Raw genomic sequence first — 19,744 nt, 5'->3', positions numbered from 1 at the left:
TGAAGGCATACAAAAGATCCATGACAAATGATTGACGAAATGGCCCAGTGGCCTAAGGGATAAGGCATCAGCCTCCGGGGCTTGGGATTGTTGGTTCAAGTCCCATCTGGGTTGTCTTTGAAGGTCTCACTTCAATTTGGGAGCAATGTTTGGTGGATGAAACACGGTAGCTGTGAAAACCTTCTTGAGATGTGTGTGCATGTCATTAACTTTCTGCATTGCCATGCATATTACCTATTATGACTAAAAGGGTAACGAGATACCTAACGCGAAAGGCCATTTTGAATCCTGCATGATGCCTACAGAGAAGAGACTGTGTACAAAGACAAAAATGGTGCTTACATATAAAGCTGGTGGGTTGTTCAAGATCCATAAACAAATCTAACAATCGAATCATTGCCGCTCCTATTTTTGTCTGTATAATTGTACATGTTAGACTGATTTAGATCAGAAGTCCACTAAATGTTTATTCACTAAAGTCACAGCAAAAGCTGCTACAATTAACACCTTAGATAGCACAGCACCGCTGCTTTCTCTATGACAGTCATAGGGCTCGTCCGGGATTTGAACCCGGGACCTTTCGCACCCGAAGCGAGAATGATACCCCTAGACCAACGAGCCCTGTAGAAGCAATCTGCAGTGCCACAAAAAATTCTGTGAGACCGATCCACTCTACTCTTTGTTCATGTTGTTTTTGTTACGTGTGTCAGCATCTCCCTGGAGGCATATTACAGTTCACAGGCAGTATAAAACAGCCCAGTGGCCTAATGGATAAGGCACTAGCCTTCGAAGCTAGGGATTGTGGGTTTAAAGTACCAACTGGGTTGTCTTTAATGCAGTTACTTTTAAGTTGACTGTGCAAGACAGTCCAGTGTTACCTTTAAAAAGCTAGGTTCATACCCTTAGGTCAAAATGACATGACAATGGAAAACTCCTCAGAGAAGCTGTTTTGTCATTAGGTGTACACATCAGATCGTCTGAATGCAATATGGCACAGGGATCCTAAAGTACTGTTTTCTGAGCTACAAGAACTTCCTGAGCCATACATCAGATACGACAAAGGCTAGTATTGGCTTAATGGATAAGGCATCAGCCTTTAAAGCTGGGGATTGTTGGTTCAAGTCCCATCTGGGTTGTCTTTGTTGGGTTACATTTAAGTTGTGTGAAACAATTCCGACTGGTCCTCTCAAAACTTAGGTGTGATGATCTGAGGACAATAGTTAGCTTTGAATTCTCAGACTTGCTGCACACTGGCATCGAGATCCTAAAGTGCAGTTTTCCATGCGTTGGCATCTTATTGAAGGCATACAAAAGATCCATGACAAATGATTGGCCTAAAGGATAAGACATCAGCCTCCGGGGCTTGGGATTGTGGATTCAAGTCCCATCTGGGTTGTCTTTGAAGGTCTCACTTCAGTTTGGGAGCAATGTTTGGTGGATGAAACACGGTAGCTGTGAAAACCTTCTTGAGATGTGTTTGCATGTCATCAACTTCCTGCATTGCCATGCATATGACCTGTTATGACTAAAAGGGTAACGAGATACCTAATGCGAAAGGCCATTTTGAATCCTGCATGGTGCCTACAGAGAAGAGACTGTGTACAAAGACAAAAATGATGCTTACATATAAAGCTGGTGGGTTGTTCAAGATCCATAAACAAATCTAACAACCGAATCATTGCCGCTCCTTTTTTTGTCTGTATAATTGTACATGTTAGACTGATTTAGATCAGAAGTCCACTAAATGTTCATTCACTAAAGTCACAGCAAAAGCTGCTACAATTAACATAGAAACACCATAAATAGCACAGTTCCGCCTCTTTTTCTATGACAGGCGTTTTTTAAATTTTTTTCTATTACAAAAACAACGCCCTTATCACCTCAAATGTTTACCTGATTTTTTTTCTTCCCGTTTCTGCTCCGGGGCACCAGCAGCAGAAAAGACACCAGCAGCAGAGCTGTGACACGGGAAGTTTATTCGCTGCCAAATGAAGGAATTCAAAAAGCTTACAGCACCTGGTATTCCCAGGCGGTCTCCCATCCAAGTACTAACCAGGCCCAAGCCTGCTTTGCTTCCGAGTTCAGATGAGATCAGGCATTGCCTTTTTTTTTTTTTATTAAAATAATTTCAATTACAATTCCACACGGTAAAGCACAATACAGTACACATTAAAATATCATTTGGAATCAAAACATTAAAACTGTGGTAAATTCCAGTTCATTTCTTTAAAAACTTGACATGCTTTGTTTGTCAAGATTTTGTGCAGTTCACCTAAATTGTCCTCGTTTTTATAATATATATACAGTTTTTCCATGTATCCTTCCGTTTTCCTCCTTAAAATTGCCCATACATTCATCACAATTTTCTCTTTTTTTGCCACAATTCTTCTTTCCCACATTGCATTCTTCATCAGCATGATACATAGGTTGACAATTTTCTTATTTTCATTTTTCTTATTCCATCCCAACATCAATACTCTGTTCCATTCTGTTTCATTTTCATCCCAGTCTCCAAGTAGTCCTTTAATTAAAACTTTACAATCTTTTAAAAAACTTTCCAATTCTTGACAATATAAAAACATGTGTAAAAAACCCTCTTCCTCTTTTTGACATACTTTACATATTCCACTTTGTTCCATCCCTATCTTGTTTAAAAGGACATCTGAAAATATTGCTTTGTGCCTTATTAAAAATTCTAGACATTCGACTTTTGTTTCTACATACCTTCCTTTCATGTTTCCCCATATTTCATTTGCTTTTACATTGTATTTTTCCATCCAGTATTTGTTTGCTGTTGGTTCTTTAAAAACTTTCTCTCTAAAAAAACAATAAATATTCTTCACAGTACATTCTTTAAAATCGTGTGTTTTTTCTCCTATTTTCACACACACTTCATTTGTTTCTTTTTCTTTTTCAAAATTGTCTATGCTTCGTATCCATTCTTTCGGAATTGCCTGTTTAATTGTCAAGATTTTTCTCAATTTCCCTTCTGTTGTATTCCTCTTTCGCCTCCTCCATTGTGTCTATAACATATTGTTCAGTTAAAAAGCCTTCTTTAAATTCATATAAAATGTCCCTTACTTTTAAAATCCCAACTTCTATCCATTTCTTAAAAAATAAAACCTTCCCTTGACTTAAAATGTTGTTGTTCAAGAAAAGAGGTTGGTTTAAAATGTTTTCCCTTCCATGTGGATTATATTGCACTATAGTTAAAAAGTTCCCCCACGCACTTAAAATTTCTCTATAAAATTCAGGTAAGTTTTCTGTCATCCAAGCTTTTGTTTTCATCCATAAAATCCCATCTCCCATGTTAAAATGACCACATTTGTTTAAAAAATATTTCATTGTTTTTTTCCACTCTGCTTTGTTTTCTTTTTCTAGATACTTCTTTATTCTTTTCACTCTTAAACTATTTTTCCTTTGTTCTACATCTATTAAACCCAACCCACCCTTGTCTGTTTCCCCTACAACTGTATTAAAAGCAATCCTTGGTGGCTTACCTCCCCATAAAAAATCAGTAAAACATTTTTTCAACCTCTTTTCTATCCACATTGGCATTTCTAAAACATATAAAACATGCCACAACTTAGACTCCATTAAAACATTTATAATTAAAACTTTTCCTTTTAATGTCAGTGTTCTTAGTTTCCAGTAGTTTAACCTCCTTTCTATATCTGTTAAAAAACCCTCCCACATCTTATCTCTCGCTGTTCTGGCATCTTTCCCCATTAAAACCCCTAAAATCTTTATTTCTTCTACTTCTTTAAAATTGGTGCATTCTGTTAAATCTGTCTCCTTTCCAAACTTCATATAAACCGTTTTGTCTTCATTTACTTTACTTCCCGATCCTTTACAAAACTGTTGTACTATTTTCATTGCTTCTTTCACACTCTCTTTTCCTTTTACTATTAATGTAGTGTCATCTGCATATTGAAACATTTTATTTACTTTATTTTCTTCAATTTCCATTCCTTTTATTTTTTCTTCTTCACTGATAGCTAGGCCCAGGGATTCTGCCACAAGTGAATATAAGAGTGCTGACAGAGGACATCCTTGCCTTATCGATCTTGTTATTTTAAAACATTCTGTTAAAAAGCCATCACATTTAATTTTTGTTAAAATACCCTTATATAAAATCCTGATCCATTTTCTAAAAACTTCTCCAAAGCCAAACTTTTTGAGTACTTCAAATAAAAGCTGGTGTTCAACTCTGTCAAAAGCTTTCTTGAAATCCAAACTTATGATATATCCTTCCTCTTTTTTGTCCTTCATATATTCTATGATGTCTTTTATGCTCATTGTTATGTCTGCTATGTCTCTTCCTTTTATCGCGTAGGCCTGTGTTGTTTGAATTATTTTTGGCATCACTTCTTTTAATCGATTTGCTAAAATTTTAGTTAAAATCTTCAGATCTGTGTTTAACATTGTGATTGGTCTGTCATTTTTAAACAATGTCTTTTCTCCTTTTTTGTGTATTAATTTCATTAATCCCATTCCCATTCTTTCATTTAATTCTTCTTTTTGCAGTATTTCTTTAAAAATTTCAGTTAAAATTGGTATTAAAATTTCTTTAAAACATACGTAAAATTCACTATTTAACCCGTCTATTCCTGGACTTTTCCTTTTGTTCAAGCTTTCTATCGCTTTTCTTATTTCTTCTTCTCTTATTTCTTGGTCACATTCTCTTTTATCCTCTTCATCTATTTTTGTTTTTATCTGTTTTAATAATTTTTCCATTTGGAATTCATCAACTCCCTGTGTTTTAAATAACTCCTCATAGTATGTTTTGATTTCTTTTAAAATGTCTTCATTTCCTTCTATGCTTTCTCCTTTTGCTCCTTGTATTATCTTTATCGTTTCTGCTTTTCCTTTTTGTCTTTCTAAATCAAAGAAGAATTTTGTGCACTTTTCTCCCTCTACTACATATTTTGCTTTGCTTCTTAGTCTAGCTCCTTCATATTTCTTTTCCTCAATTTCTTTCAGTTTTTCCTCCATTTCTTTTATTTTTTGTATGTCTTTTTAATTTTTTTCTAGTTCTTTTTCTAAGATTTCTTTTATTGTTTTTTCTTGGTGTCTTTTATTCTTTTGTATTATTCTACAAAATTGTATTGTAGTTTTTTTAATCAGATATTTGACATTTTCCCACCATAGTCTTTTGTCTTCATTATATATTTGGTTTCCTTTTTCCTTTTCTATTATTCCTTTTATTTTTTTAACATAGTCTTCATTTTTTAAAATGTCACTATTTAATGTCCACACCCCTGGGCCTCTTTGTATTTCTTCTGTATTAAAATTAAACAATAAAAATTTATGATCACTTAAAACAGTTTCATCATACTTTATTTTTTCTATATAAATTTCTATATTTCTTGTGCATAACACATAGTCTATTCTCGATTGAGTTACAAAATTCCCTACTATTTGTCTTCTAGAAAACTCCTTTTTCTTCCCGTTTCTCTCTCTCCAAATGTCTATCATTCCTTTTTCCTCCATTAGTGATTTTAGTTCTTTTCTTCCTGTGTCTGATTTAAAAACCATACCTTCTGTTATGTCCTGTCTGCTAAAAACAGTGTTAAAATCCCCACATACTATTATTTGTTTATAGTCATTTAAAAACCTTCTCAATATGTTAAAAAAGCTTTTCTTTTCACTCTCTTCATTGGGTGCATGCACGTTAACTAAAATGATATCTTTCCCTTCATATTTTATTTCTAAAATCATACATTTTCCTTGTTTGTCTTTATATATTACTTTACTCATTTGTAGTGCATTCTTTCTTATTAAAATAGCTACTCCTCTCCCAGCTTTCCCATCTCCATTACTATAATAAAAGTCCCCATCCCACTCTTTTTTATATACGTCCATCACCTCATTTTTCCAATTTGTTTCTTGTAAAAGAATTATTTCTTCTCGTTTACACTTTTCTTTTACATTTTGGAATTTTCTGATGTCTAAAAGCCCTCTTGCATTAAAAGACACAATTCCTAAAACCATAAATAAGATAAAAACATTCATAAAAACCATCATCTCAGTCCATCTCTTCCAAGCCCTTTAGCAACTCATACTTATTTGCGCATTCGATTTCTTCATCTTTTTGCAGTTTTTTCCTTGCAGTCTCTAAATTAGGTTTTATCTTTATCGATCTTCTTCTTTTTGATGATTTCACCTGTGTCTCTTTGTTTCCCTCCTTTTGTAACTGTTCCTCTAACTCGTCTTGCTCCTCATTACTTTGGTCTTTTGTCTCCACTGTGTCCAATGCCTTTTGAAAACTGTCTGTCATGTCCATTTGTGTCCAAAATATGTCTTCCTGTTGTCCTTGTTGTAAGTCTTTATTATTCGAATTGCTCATTTCTGCTGCTTCCAAAACATTCCTTAAACTGTCAGTCATATCCATTTGAGTCCATGTTGTCCCTTCCTGTTCAGTGACTCTGTCCTTTCCATTAGCCTCATTCTCTTGTAGTTTTTCACTTTCAGATTCTGTTCTTCTGTCTTGTGTTGTTGTTTTGTCCTCTGACTGTATATTGTCTCCTTCATACATCTGTCTGTCTACCCGCTGCTCTACCTCCTCCTCCTCTTCCCCCATCCAACATTCACATTTATTTAAAACCTTATTACAATCCGGGCACTTCACCGCATCGCAATCCCTTGCGAAATGCCCCCTTTCCTCGCACTTAAAACACTTAAAATCTGGACAGTCTTTCACCACATGATCTGGGCTCATGCACAGCCTGCAAGTTTTCACCTGATGGCTGTGCATCACCCTAAAGTATTGTGGTCCTTCTGCTGTCTCTATTCTTGTGCTGTACGGGAGGGACGCCACTTCTTTGGGGAATCTGGTTTTTACAAACCTCGTCCCATCTTCAATATCTGTGCCCGGATAAAACCTTTTAATTTTTGAAAGGGGACAAACTCCCCAATGATCCAATTTCTCTAAAATATCTACGTCAGCAACATAGACAGGCAGATGCATGAAGGAGACAACATAATCTCGATTTTGTAGCCTCTTTACTGTACAGTTTATCCCTTTAATAGTCAATCCGTCTGTTAACACATCAGCATCTTCCTCTCTTTCAAGTGTTACTTCATACTCCTTGTTTTGTTTTGGTCTTACAGCCAAAATCTTTCCATCCCCAATCCTCTCCGTCACTGCTTTGATTAAATCCATTGCTCTCACCTCAGTTGTTTGTCCTATATCCACTGTTACAGTTGCTTCTTTTAGATAAATCCTTTTCCTTGCTTCCTTCTCCGATCTGTTTGTTTCTCGTTGTCGTCTGTCCAGTCCATTGTCATTTGCCTTCTCAAATCCGTCCGCCATTGCCAGGTCTGTCACCGTAGATCCGTCCATTGCAAAAAAAAAAAAAAACACTCCTCCCGAACAGCTCACGCTGCTGGGAGGATAAACTAAACAAACTCAAAAAAACTTTAACAAAAATGTACTTTAGTCAAAAATAAAACTAAACAGAAGAAAATGTGGTGAGCCTCTCTCACCAACTGCAGCCAAACACTTCCTGGAATGTACCACTATCACACATGCACAGGGGGGTATGGCCGTAAGCGAGAGCAGCAGTCAAGAGTTGGCTATTTAAAAATAGGTGCAGCACCAGGAGCCGAGCGCCGCTCAGCTTGCCTTGAAACAGCACCGACAGAAACAATGCCCTTGGCCCCTCAATAGTTTACCTCTTTTTTTTTAAAAAAATGTATTTATTAATTTTTTTGCCAAATGAAGGAACTCAAAAAGCTTACAGCACCTGGTATTCCCAGGCGGTCTCCCATCCAAGTACTAACCAGGCCCAACCCTGCTTTGCTTCCGAGTTCAGATGAGATCAGGCATTGCCAGGGTGGTATGGCCGTAAGCGAGAGCAGCAGTCAAGAGTTGGCTATTTAAAAATAGGTGCAGCACCAGGAGCCGAGCGCCGCTCAGCTTGCCTTGAAACAGCACCGACAGAAACAATGCCCTTGGCCCCTCAATAGTTTACCTCTTTTTTTAAAAAAAAATGTATTTATTAATTTTTTTGCCAAATGAAGGAACTCAAAAAGCTTACAGCACCTGGTATTCCCAGGCGGTCTCCCATCCAAGTACTAACCAGGCCCAACCCTGCTTAGCTTCCGAGTTCAGATGAGATCAGGCATTGCCAGGGTGGTATGGCCGTAAGCGAGAGCAGCAGTCAAGAGTTGGCTATTTAAAAATAGGCGCAGTACCAGGTGCCGAGCGCAACTCCGCTTGCCTTGACACAGCAGCGACAGAAACTACGCCCTTGTCACCTCAATTGTTTACCTGTATTTTTTTTTTTTTTAATTAATTAATTAATTAATTTTTTTGCCAAATGAAGGAATTCAAAAAGCTTACAGCACCTGGTATTCCCAGGCGGTCTCCCATCCAAGTACTAACCAGGCCCAACCCTGCTTAGCTTCCGAGTTCAGATGAGATCAGGCATTGCCAGGGTGGTATGGCCGTAAGCGAAAGCAGTCGTCAAGAGTTGGCTATTTAAAAATAGGCGCAGTACCAGGTGCCGAGCGCAACTCCGCTTGCCTTGACACAGCAGCGGCAGAAACTACGCCCTTGTCACCTCAATTGTTTACCTGTATTTTTTTCTTTTTTTTTAATTAATTAATTAATACATTTTTTTGCCAAATGAAGGAATTCAAAAAGCTTACAGCACCTGGTATTCCCAGGCGGTCTCCCATCCAAGTACTAAACAGGCCCAACCCTGCTTAGCTTCCGAGTTCAGATGAGATCAGGCATTGCTTTTTTTTTTTTTTTTTTTTTTTTTTTTTTTTCTTTTTTTCAAACATCAAAAATAAAAAAAATAATTTTATAAAATATGTTCATTTGTATTTGTCCCACATCCAGGTAACACCATTCACATTAAGCTCTAACATTGCATTTTGTTCAACAAACATTTCTATAAATTCATCTTCTTTGTCATTTAATATAAAATATTCCCGTAACAACCTGAATGATGTTTCCATTTTGTTTTTAAATAATATCCATATATCTACTTTTCTTTTTTCAAATTTTGCAATATTCCTTCTTTGCCATATTACATTCTTCGCAATTATTATACATAAATTAAAAACAGTCATATTACAACCGTTAACCTTGTAACCAAATAAAAACATTTTCTCCCATTCCTTTTGAGTCATGTTCTCATTATATTTATCTTTCAGCATAGATTTAATAATACGTTTGATCCTTTCCATAAACACACTCAATTCTTCACAGTAAAAAAACAAATGTAAAAAACCTTCTTCTTCATTTTTACAGACTTTACACATTGCATCTCTCTCAATCCCAATTTTACATAACCTCATTTCAGTTAAAATACAATTATGTCTCAATAAATAATTAAAATCTTCCAAAATTGGATCCATATATTTCGTTCCCACATTTTGCCATATTTCACTTTCATTTAAATCATCATATCTTTCTTTCCAATAATTGTTTGCAACTGGTTTTACAAAAGCCATTTCTCTAAAACACAAATAAAAATCTTTTACTTTACAGTCAATAAAAATCTTGTTCTCTCCATTTTTCTTTTTAAAATATAAATCAGGCATGTCTCCATTTTCTCCCTTTTTGTTTTGTTCAATTCTTTCAATCCATTCATGTGGTATTGCTCTTTTTAAATCCTCAAACTGTTTTACAAGTGTTCCTTTCCCTACATTCATTTCATTTTCAGATAACGTGTCTTCAATTGCTTGTAATGGAAGATAGCCTTTTATCACCTCATAGAGCAGATCCTTTACTTGCCTAATTCCAGCTTGCCACCATTTTTTATAATATATTATATTTTCATCTTTCGTGATGTTCAGGTTTAAAAACAAAGGTTGTTCTAACAGCTGGTTTCTTCCTTTAGGTACAATAATCATATTTTCTAAAAAGTTTCCCCAAGCTTCTAAAACCTCTTCATAAAATGTTGGTATACCTGTCCACATTTCTTTTTTTGTTTTCATACATAATACACTACATCCCTTATTTACTCCACCACATTTCTTTAAAAAGTAATCCATGACATTTTTCCACACTTCTTTACTCTTAACATCTATAAAACATTTGACCAATTTCACCCTTAATGTTTTCATTCTTAAAAGTGGGTCTAAAAGCCCAAGTCCCCCAACTTCTTTCCCTCCAATCAACGTGTCATATGATATTTTTGCTCTTCCTTTTCCCCATAAGAAATCTAAAACACATTTTTTAATTCTTTTATAGTATTCACAAGGCAATGGGGTAACACTCAGCACATACCACATTTTTGAGAGCATTAGAGAATTAATCAATAAAACCTTTCCCTTCAGTGTCAGGTTTCTCAATTTCCAATACCTCAATCTAATTTCAACCCCTTTTAAAACTCCCTCCCAATTAAAATGATCCGCTTTATTAAAATCCAAACCAACCCAAATGCCTAAAATCTTGATATGTTCATACTCTTCCTTAAAATGTATGTGCTGAGGTAAAACATCTGCCCTTCCAATCCTCATACACACACTCTTTTCAACATTAATCTTAGCTCCCGTCCCCTTACAATACCTATTTAAAATCCCCATTGCCTTTGTTACACTTTGGATGTCTTCAACCAACAAGGTTGTGTCATCTGCATACTGGTAAACTGGCTCATGTTCAGTTCTTTCTTCTATATGTATTCCTTTTATTCCATTGACTGCTTTTATTGCTAGTCCCAATGGTTCAGCTACTAATGTATACAGTAGTGCAGATAGTGGACATCCTTGTCTTATAGACCTTGTTGGTTGAAAACATTCCGTTAAAAAACCATTGCATTTAATACATGTTAAAATATTATAATAAAAAATGTTGATCCATTTCCTAAAATTCTCCCCAAATCCAAATGTTTTAATCACTTCAAACAAATAGTCATGTTCCACTCTATCAAATGCTTTCTCTAAATCCAAACTAATTAAATATCCATTCATATTTTTCTCCTTCATATACAATAATGTATCTCTTATATTTTGAACTGTGTCTAATATGTCCTTCCCCTTGACTCCATATGCCTGTGTGGTGCTAATAATTTTAGGTAAAACTTTCCTTAATCTGTTTGCTAAAACCTTTGCTAAAATTTTAAAATCTGTATTTAACATTGTTAAGGGCCTATAATTCTTCAGATCTAAAGGACTTCCTCTTCTTTTGTATATCATTTTAATCATTCCTATCTTCATTCTTTCACTTAATTCTTCTTTTTTAAAAACCTCATCATATACTTCTTTTAAAACAGGTACTATCATTTCTCTAAAATTCTTATAAAACTCATTGGTTAACCCATCTATGCCTGGACTTCTCTCCGTAGTTAACTGTCTTATTGCTTCATCAATTTCTACTTCTGTTATCCCTGCATCACAAAAAACTTTATCTTCATCTGAAACTTTTAGTTTTATTTGATTTAAGAGAAACAGTTGATCGTCTCTTGTAGTTCCTTGACTCTTAAACATATCTTCATAGAAATTTTTTACAGTTATTAAAATTTCCTCAGTTCCTTGCTTTAATTCTCCATTTTTATTTAACACCTCTTTCATTAAGTCTGCTTTCTGTCTATTCTTTTCTAGGTTAAAGAAGAATTTTGTACTTCGATCTCCTTCAACAGTGTACTTTGCTTTGCTTCTAATTATAGCCCCTCTGCATTTTTCATTTTCCATCTCTTTTAGTTGTTCTTGTAAATATATTATTTTCCCAATATCTTCATTTTGATCTATTTGCAGTCTTTTTATTTCGTCTTCTAATTCCTTTCTTATTTTCATTTCTTTATTATTTTTAACTCTTTTTACAATTTGACAATATTTTATTGAACATTTTTTATGTCTAACTTCATATTGTCCCACCATATTCTTTTATCTTTTCTATACATTCTGTCCAATTTACTGTTTGCAATTATTTGTGTAATTTTTTCTTTGTATGTCTCATGTTTTAAAATTGTTGCGTTCAAAATCCATACACCTAATCCCCTTTCAACTTTTGCACAATCTAATTTCACACAAAAAAACGAATGATCACTAAAACTGACTTTTTTATAAAATAAACTTTTGATAAAATCCTTCATTTCTACATTACATAACATATAATCAATCCTACTTAACTTCAGCTCATGTAAAACCAGTTGCATTCTTGAAAATTCCCTCTTTGTCTTGTTTCTCTCTCCACACATCTATTAAATTGCATTCTGTCATCATTTTCAGTAGCTCCTCCCTCCCCTTGTCTTTTCTATATACCATCTTACTCCCCAGATCTAATTCTGTAAAAACAGTATTAAAATCTCCAATTACAATAACATTCTGCCATTTTTTTACATTTATACTAACGTTTTTAAAGAAGTTCACTTTTTCACTTTCTTCATTGGGTGCATGAATATTATAAATGATGAAATGATCTTCTCCTTTTTCTAATTTCATCGCCATGCTTTTCCCAACTCCATCCTCAAATATGACTTTTTCTTTTTCATATGTACCTCTTTTTATTAAAATCGCTACTCCACAACCCAGTTTATCCTCTCCATTGTTAAAATATATTTGACCATCCCATTTACTTTGAACCATTTTAACACTTTCATTTTTCCAATTTGTTTCTTGCAAAACAATCACATCAGCTTCTTTACATAACACCAACATTTGTTCAAATTTCTCCACATTCAATAAACCTCTTGCATTCCACGATAAAATGTTAAAAAACATGATAAAAGATATTAAAATATTAAAACCAACCATTATTTTTAGTCTCCTCCTCTACCTCTGCATACCCATTTTTTTTCACTCAACCAACAGCCCCTTCCATAAAAAGAAACACACATTAAAATCATGTTAAAATAAATAAAATGGTTAAAAAACATTATTTCTCATCATCTTCTTCCAGCCCTCTTAACACTTCATACCTATTAACGTTTTTTACTCGCACCTTTGTCATCATCTTTTTTCTTGCACTGTCCACATTTGGTTTTACCTTTATTGTTCTTTCAAGAGTTCGCACTTAGATAATGCTCAACTATAATAGCAGGTTTGGCATGCTGTCCCGGGAGAGAACCCTGAGCTCGGAGATAGATGAGCCCAAGGCTCCCGCCTGGTTAATGAGCATTAGGAGGGACACGAGATCAGGTGTTTCTCGAATGTCCCCCCCGCTTCTGGCTGGTTGGTTAGGCATGTATACGCTGGGTGCTTGTGACTGTATTCTGATTCACTTATATACATGTTTTTTGAACTGTGGGAGGAAACCGGAGGACCCGGAGAAAACCCACGCAAACACGGGGAGAACATGTAAACTCCGCGCAGGGAATGTCAACTGGTTCGAATGGGCCTTGAACCTGTGGCCCTCTTGCTGCGAGGCAACAGTGCTAATCACTGAGCCACCGTGTTGCCCGATCAAAGAGGAGGAGGGATAATGTAAGGATAGGGGGGGTTGGGAGGGGGGGGGGTTCCGAAAACAGAGATAGGGAATGAAGTTTAGCTAGAATATATATAGTAGTTTTGGAGTGCTCCGATAGGCTAGCTAATGATTAGTGATGAGGATCAGCTGAAGTTGATCATATCACGTGTTCCTCTCGAAACTTGTTTATGAAACTTCCCTTCAAGAGTTCGCACTTAGATAATGCTCAACTATAATAGCAGGTTTGGCATGCTGTCCCGGGAGAGAACCCTGAGCTCGGAGATAGATGAGCCCAAGGCTCCCGCCTGGTTAATGAGCATTAGGAGGGACACGAGATCAGGTGTTTCTCGAATGTCCCCCAAAATGCAAATCAACTCGGGACAGCAGCCGTGTATTCGGAGAACGCCCCCCAAAAGGCAAAAGGGATGGTATATCCGGCTGCTGGATATGGCAGTATGGAAGGAAGAAAGGACATATATTAGTATATGCATACAAATCTTTACGCACATGTGTGCGCACGTATGCGCACACTGCACTCACATACGTACATACATATGCATGTACGTACATGGATACACACATACATACTGAACCCACGCACGCACGCGCTCACAAAATCATACATACATATGTGAACGGGCATGTAAGCATAAAAAGGGGGGGTTAATCTAGGGCTTGGGAGGGGTAGTGACGTGACTCGAGCTCGAAGTCACAGCTCGGACTGTTGAGCTATTAAAGGCTGAGCTCTAACGGGAGTCGGGGAGAAGGGAGTGGGCGGTGAAGACTCCTGCTAGAGGGTGAGATTGGGGGGCCAGCCTTGTATGACATGCGCCCAGACATATGGGAGTATCAGGCCACACGCACACGTCACCGGCACGCACACGCGCATACATGCCTGCATGTGTGTATGCAAACGTAGACTACCACGTGAATGTGTACCTGTCTGCCACATGCACGTGCGCATGCAAATTAAGCTGGGTTGGCTAGGGGGCAGTGACGTGACTCGAAGTCACAGCTCGGGCCATGAGCTATTAAAGGCTGGTTCTAGCGGGAGTCGGTTGGCGGTGAAGACTCCCACTAGAGGTTAGGCAAAGGGGTGCCGGCTGAACGTTAATGCGTGGATGTAGGCGGACGCATGTCCGCATCACTCGCATGTGTATGCATTGGGTGCGAAAGCGCACGCGGATGCGTCCACGTTTGCTTCGTGCACATGCAAATATAGCTGGGCTGGGGGGGGGCAGTGACGTGACTCGAGCACGAAGTCACAGCTCGGGTAAGATGAGCTATTAAAGGCTGGCTCTTATAGGAGTCAGGGAGTGGGGGAGACTCCTGGGAGCGCTGGGTGTCGGGAAACTAAGGAGTTTGGATAGAAGGAAGTGTAGTTGGAAGGAAAAAAGGAGGAATAGGCTATATTGCTTGTTTCCTTAAATCCTATAGCTGAAAGGCTTCACTCTAAGGGGGAAAGTGACGTGACTCGGGCACAAAGTCACAGCTCGGGTATTGTGAGCTATTAAAGGCTGGCTCTTAAAGGAGTCAGGGATTAGGGGAGACTCCTGGGAGCACTAAGTGGCGGGAAAAATTTTAGGAGTTTGGGTAGAAGGAAGCGTAGTTAGAAGGGGTATAGGCTTTATTTGCCCGTTTCCTTAAAACCCATATTTGTAAAGCTTCACTCTAGGCAAATCAGAGTGTTGGAGCAAGATGATAGATTCATCTGGAAATTGTCATTTGGGCTGCCTTAAGGTGGCTTTGGTTAAGGCGGATGTATGATTTGAAAGCTTCGGAAGACCACCTTCCTAGTGTTTGGATGTGCATTTGGGATAATCCTTTGTGTGCTGCTGTGGTGGCTGCACCAATTCTGAATGAATGGCTAGAGTATGATTCTGGTGTAAATCCTGAGATGCGAAGGACTGCTTTTAGGTGTTTTTGAAACCAGAAGCGTGTAACTGGGTGGAATGAGTCATCTATGAAAAGGGGGGAGATAGGGTTGGAGCTAAGGGTTTTCCTGTAGTGCATGTATGCTAAGAGTGCTTGGAATGGGCGTGTAGAGGAGGGGATGTTGAATATGTAAATAGAGTGTCCTATGCGTGATTGATCTGTTTTGCTTTGCTTGATGAGGAAAGAAATTGTTTCTTTGTCAATCAAAGCTAGGTCTGAGATGGTGGGGTGGATGTTTGGGTCGAATTTTGACGTAATGGAAATTTCGGAACACCTGAGAAATCCGAAAAATGAGAGTATGAACATGGCGTCTAGGGTTCGGTCGGTATGTGTTGATAGATAGTTTTTTCGTAGTGTAGAAATGCATTTGGATAGAATACGGTGTGTGATGGGCAGCCTGGAATCTGGGTGGGGGGGGTTAGCTTTTTGGATGCCTTTAATAAGAAGGCTGGTTTGTGAATTAGCTATGGAATCTGATACGGAGCCATGTATTAATTTATGGAAGAATTGGATGCCGCTTAAGTAGCTTCTGATAGAGCTAGCTTGAATGTTTTTGGTGATATGGAGGTATGTGATAAATGAGGAAATGATGAGTAATGAAAAATTGGGAAATGAGGTGTTGTAGAGGGAATGGAAATTTTTAAAAGTATTCCAGGCTGTAAAATAGGATTGTAAAGTTCTGGGGGCTACTGCGTGTAGTATGAGGGAGATGGATGTTTGATGTAAGTGATGCATGGGGTGGTTTACGGGAATATCATCTCTGAATAAGGAGGGACTGGAGTCGGATTTGGTTCTGCTTCCGGGGCGAGCAGCCAGAATTTCTGAAATTATGAGGTTCTTGGTAGTGTTGGAAATGGGAGGAGGTTCCAAAACTGGAGCGTTTTGAGGAATAGGGAGGGGGGTAGCGGTGGCTAGGGTGAATGGAGGGCGTGCGGAAGAAATATGAGTAGAAATAGAGGGTTGCTGGGGGGGGTTAGTACTGGAAGTGAGTGCGTTGTGAAGGGATGGGGGAAGCGAAACAGGGGGAAGGGTAGAGGAATGAAAGGCGGCGGTGGGGGGGAAGGCATTAGGATGGGAAAAAGTAGGCTGATGAGTAAGAATAGGCTGATTTGGAGGGATGGGAGGATTAGAAGGAAGGGAAAACTGGATTTGGTTGAAAGAAGTAGATGTAGCTGGATGGTGAGAGCTGGAGGATTCATTGGAATTAGGAGCTGGTGGCCAGAAGAGGGGGGTGTTGGTTAAGGGAATAGGATTAATGTCTTGGGTAATGTCATCATTTTGTATGTCTATGGCTTCAATAGTGTTCCTGTTTTCTTGATAGTGATGAGATGTTGAATTATTTGATTTCTTTGGTGCTTTTCTTGATGGTCTTGGTTGATTTAGTGCTGGCTGAGAATTGCTGCGCTGAGGATAGGGGGCGTGGCGGGAGCCGGACTTTCTGGTGTCTTTGGGAGGCGGGGTCGATGAGGAAATGGATGCGTAGAGTTTGGTGAGTTCGGACTTATTGCAACGGCTTGGGATTGTAATGCCGGCGTCTGTGATGCATTGGCGGAGTTCATTTGCGGTCATTTTCCTGGTGGTGATTGGTGAAGAAGTGGCGGAGGCATAGGAAGAGGCTGGTGAAGGTAAGTGGCGATTTGAAGCTGTAGGAGACGGAGATTGGAGTCGGCGAGATGGTTTTGTTGTTGCTGAGCGGATAGGCCTGCGGCCTCTCACTGGAGCATCGGGCTCGTGCTGCGGTGTGGGCTGGATGATGATTGGTTGGACTACGGCTGGAGTTGTTGGGAGAGCGTCGCCCTCGTTAGCTTCAATGTTGTTGTTGTTGTTGTTGTTGTTGTAGCTGCGGCTGCAGCTGTTGGTAGGGTTGTTGCCGGAGGTCAGTTTCTTATCCATGTTTTAGTGGAATAGCGAGATGATATCTATCTGCTGGTCTTCCGAAAACAGAGATAGGGAATGAAGTTTAGCTAGAATATATATAGTAGTTTTGGAGTGCTCCGATAGGCTAGCTAATGATTAGTGATGAGGATCAGCTGAAGTTGATCATATCACGTGTTCCTCTCGAAACTTGTTTATGAAACTTCCCTCTTCTTATTAGTCCTCTTTCCACTTTGTTCTTCTCTACATAATCTGTCCTTTGTTCTTCATCACTTTCCATTCCTTCAGCTTGATCAGTCTTACTTTGTTCATCGTTTTCCACCATATTTAAAAAGTTTTTAAAACTGTCAGTTATTTCCATTTGTGTCCACTGTTCTTGTTCTGATGTCTGTTTTTCTTCTTCTTCATCCCTTATAATGTTTGTTTCCTCCTCCATTACCTTTGTCGTTGATTCTTCTCCTTTCTTGTTTCTTTCATGCACCTGTCCGTCCACTTGATCTTCTCCTCCTCCTTCCTCTCCTTCCATCCAACATTCACACTTGTTTAAAAATTGTTTACATTCTGGGCATTTGACAGTATTACAACTCCTTGCAAAGTGTCCCTTTTCTTCGCATTTGTAGCACTTAAAATCTGGGCAATCCATTAACAAGTGTTCAGGGCTCATGCACAGCCTACAGGTCTTCACTTGATGGCTGTGCATTACCCTGAAGTACTGCGGCCCTTCTGCTGTTTCCAGCTTTGTGCTATATGGCAATGATGCCACCTCCTTAGGGAATCTCACTTTTAGGAATCTTGTTCCGTCCTCAATGTCAGTGCCAGTGTAAACCCTTCTTTTTATTTTTGATATTGGATAAACTCCCCATCCTTCTAATTTTTCTAAAATTTCTCTATCATCAAGATAGACGGGCAGGTGCATGAAAGAAACAACATAATCCCTGTTTTGCAGCTTTTTGATTTCACAGTTCACTCCCTTAATCAACAGTCCATCAAGCAACTCCTCACGTTTCCTCGTTCTCCATAGTTAGCTCAAACTCTTTTCCTTGCCTTTGTCTCAAAGCCAGAATTTTCCCTTGACCACACTTGTCTGTCACTGCTTTAATGATGTCCACAGCTCTTACCTCATTGACTTTTTCTGTGTTCACGATTACTGTTGCTTCTTTTAAATATTTTCTTCCACCAAGTTGGTTTTTCCTTTGTCCAGCTCGTTGTTTGTTGTCCAGTCCATTGTCGTTAACCATTCTTGTTCCTCCGTCCAGTCCAGTTTCGTTTGCCATGAGTGTCTCTGCATCCAGTCCAGTTTCGTTTACCAAAAATCCGTCCATTTTATGCCCAGTAAAGTGCAAAAAACAAAAACAACAAACCACCCTCCAGTCAGCGGGATGCTGCTGTCAGGTGGTTTAAAAAAACAAAAACACAAAATCAAACTCTAATTCAGTCCACAAAAACAAACACAAAACAAAAATACTAAAATGGAGGAGAGCCTTTCTCTCCAAACTGCAGCCGATCACTTCCTGTATCGCTCACTAGTGTCCTCTAGTGTTCCCAGGGTGGTATGGCCGTAAGCGAGAGCAGTCGTCAAGAGTTGGCTATTTAAAAACAGGTGCAGTACCAGGAGCCGAGAGCAACTCAGCTTGCCTGGACACAGCAGCCACAGAAACAATGCCCTTGTCACCTCAATTGTTTCCCTGTATTTTTTTTTTTTTTCAATTAATGTATTCATTTTTTTTCTTTGGCAAATGAAGGAATTCAAAAAGCTTACAGCACCTGGTATTCCCAGGCGGTCTCCCATCCAAGTACTAACCAGGCCCAACCCTGCTTAGCTTCCGAGTTCAGATGAGATCAGGCATCGCCAGGGTGGTATGGCCGTAAGCAAGAGCAGGCGTCAAGAGTTGGCTATTTAAAAACAGGTGCAGTACCAGGAGCCGAGAGCAACTCAGCTTGCCTGGACACAGCAGCCACAGAAACAATGCCCTTGTCACCTCAATTGTTTCCCTGTATTTTTTTTTTTTTCAATTAATGTATTCATTTTTTTTTTGGCAAATGAAGGAATTCAAAAAGCTTACAGCACCTGGTATTCCCAGGCGGTCTCCCATCCAAGTACTAACCAGGCCCAACCCTGCTTAGCTTCCGAGTTCAGATGAGATCAGGCATCGCCAGGGTGGTATGGCCGTAAGCGAGAGCAGTCGTCAAGAGTTGGCTATTTAAAAACAGGTGCAGTACCAGGAGCCGAGAGCAACTCAGCTTGCCTGGACACAGCAGCCACAGAAACAATGCCCTTGTCACCTCAATTGTTTCCCTGTATTTTTTTTTTTTTTTTCAATTAATGTATTCATTTTTTTTCTTTGGCAAATGAAGGAATTCAAAAAGCTTACAGCACCTGGTATTCCCAGGCGGTCTCCCATCCAAGTACTAACCAGGCCCAACCCTGCTTAGCTTCCGAGTTCAGATGAGATCAGGCATCGCCAGGGTGGTATGGCCGTAAGCGAGAGCAGTCGTCAAGAGTTGGCTATTTAAAAACAGGTGCAGTACCAGGAGCCGAGAGCAACTCAGCTTGCCTGGACACAGCAGCCA

General features: G+C 38.7%; 6 non-coding genes across 6 annotated transcripts; all 6 read right to left on the bottom strand.

Moving 5' to 3' along the window:
- Window positions 1-7,736: 7,736 nt before the first annotated feature.
- On the bottom strand, window positions 7,737-7,855 carry LOC130223740 (5S ribosomal RNA). The gene has a single exon (XR_008836858.1). It is a non-coding gene; the product is annotated as a 5S ribosomal RNA (ribosomal RNA).
- Window positions 7,856-8,035: 180 nt separating this feature from the next.
- On the bottom strand, window positions 8,036-8,154 carry LOC130224097 (5S ribosomal RNA). Its single transcript, XR_008837175.1, has one exon. It is a non-coding gene; the product is annotated as a 5S ribosomal RNA (ribosomal RNA).
- A 186-nt stretch (window positions 8,155-8,340) lies between these two features.
- On the bottom strand, window positions 8,341-8,459 carry LOC130224095 (5S ribosomal RNA). The gene has a single exon (XR_008837173.1). It is a non-coding gene; the product is annotated as a 5S ribosomal RNA (ribosomal RNA).
- A 10,466-nt stretch (window positions 8,460-18,925) lies between these two features.
- Window positions 18,926-19,044, bottom strand: LOC130223610 (5S ribosomal RNA). The gene has a single exon (XR_008836737.1). It is a non-coding gene; the product is annotated as a 5S ribosomal RNA (ribosomal RNA).
- A 185-nt stretch (window positions 19,045-19,229) lies between these two features.
- On the bottom strand, window positions 19,230-19,348 carry LOC130223609 (5S ribosomal RNA). Its single transcript, XR_008836736.1, has one exon. It is a non-coding gene; the product is annotated as a 5S ribosomal RNA (ribosomal RNA).
- A 190-nt stretch (window positions 19,349-19,538) lies between these two features.
- Window positions 19,539-19,657, bottom strand: LOC130223608 (5S ribosomal RNA). Its single transcript, XR_008836735.1, has one exon. It is a non-coding gene; the product is annotated as a 5S ribosomal RNA (ribosomal RNA).
- Window positions 19,658-19,744: the final 87 nt, after the last annotated feature.

Source organism: Danio aesculapii, chromosome 4 (genome assembly GCF_903798145.1).
Source record: "Danio aesculapii chromosome 4, fDanAes4.1, whole genome shotgun sequence".
NCBI lineage: Eukaryota > Metazoa > Chordata > Actinopteri > Cypriniformes > Danionidae > Danio > Danio aesculapii.
Note: the sequence above shows the minus strand (reverse complement) of the source record. Positions and strands in the feature narration are given on the sequence as shown.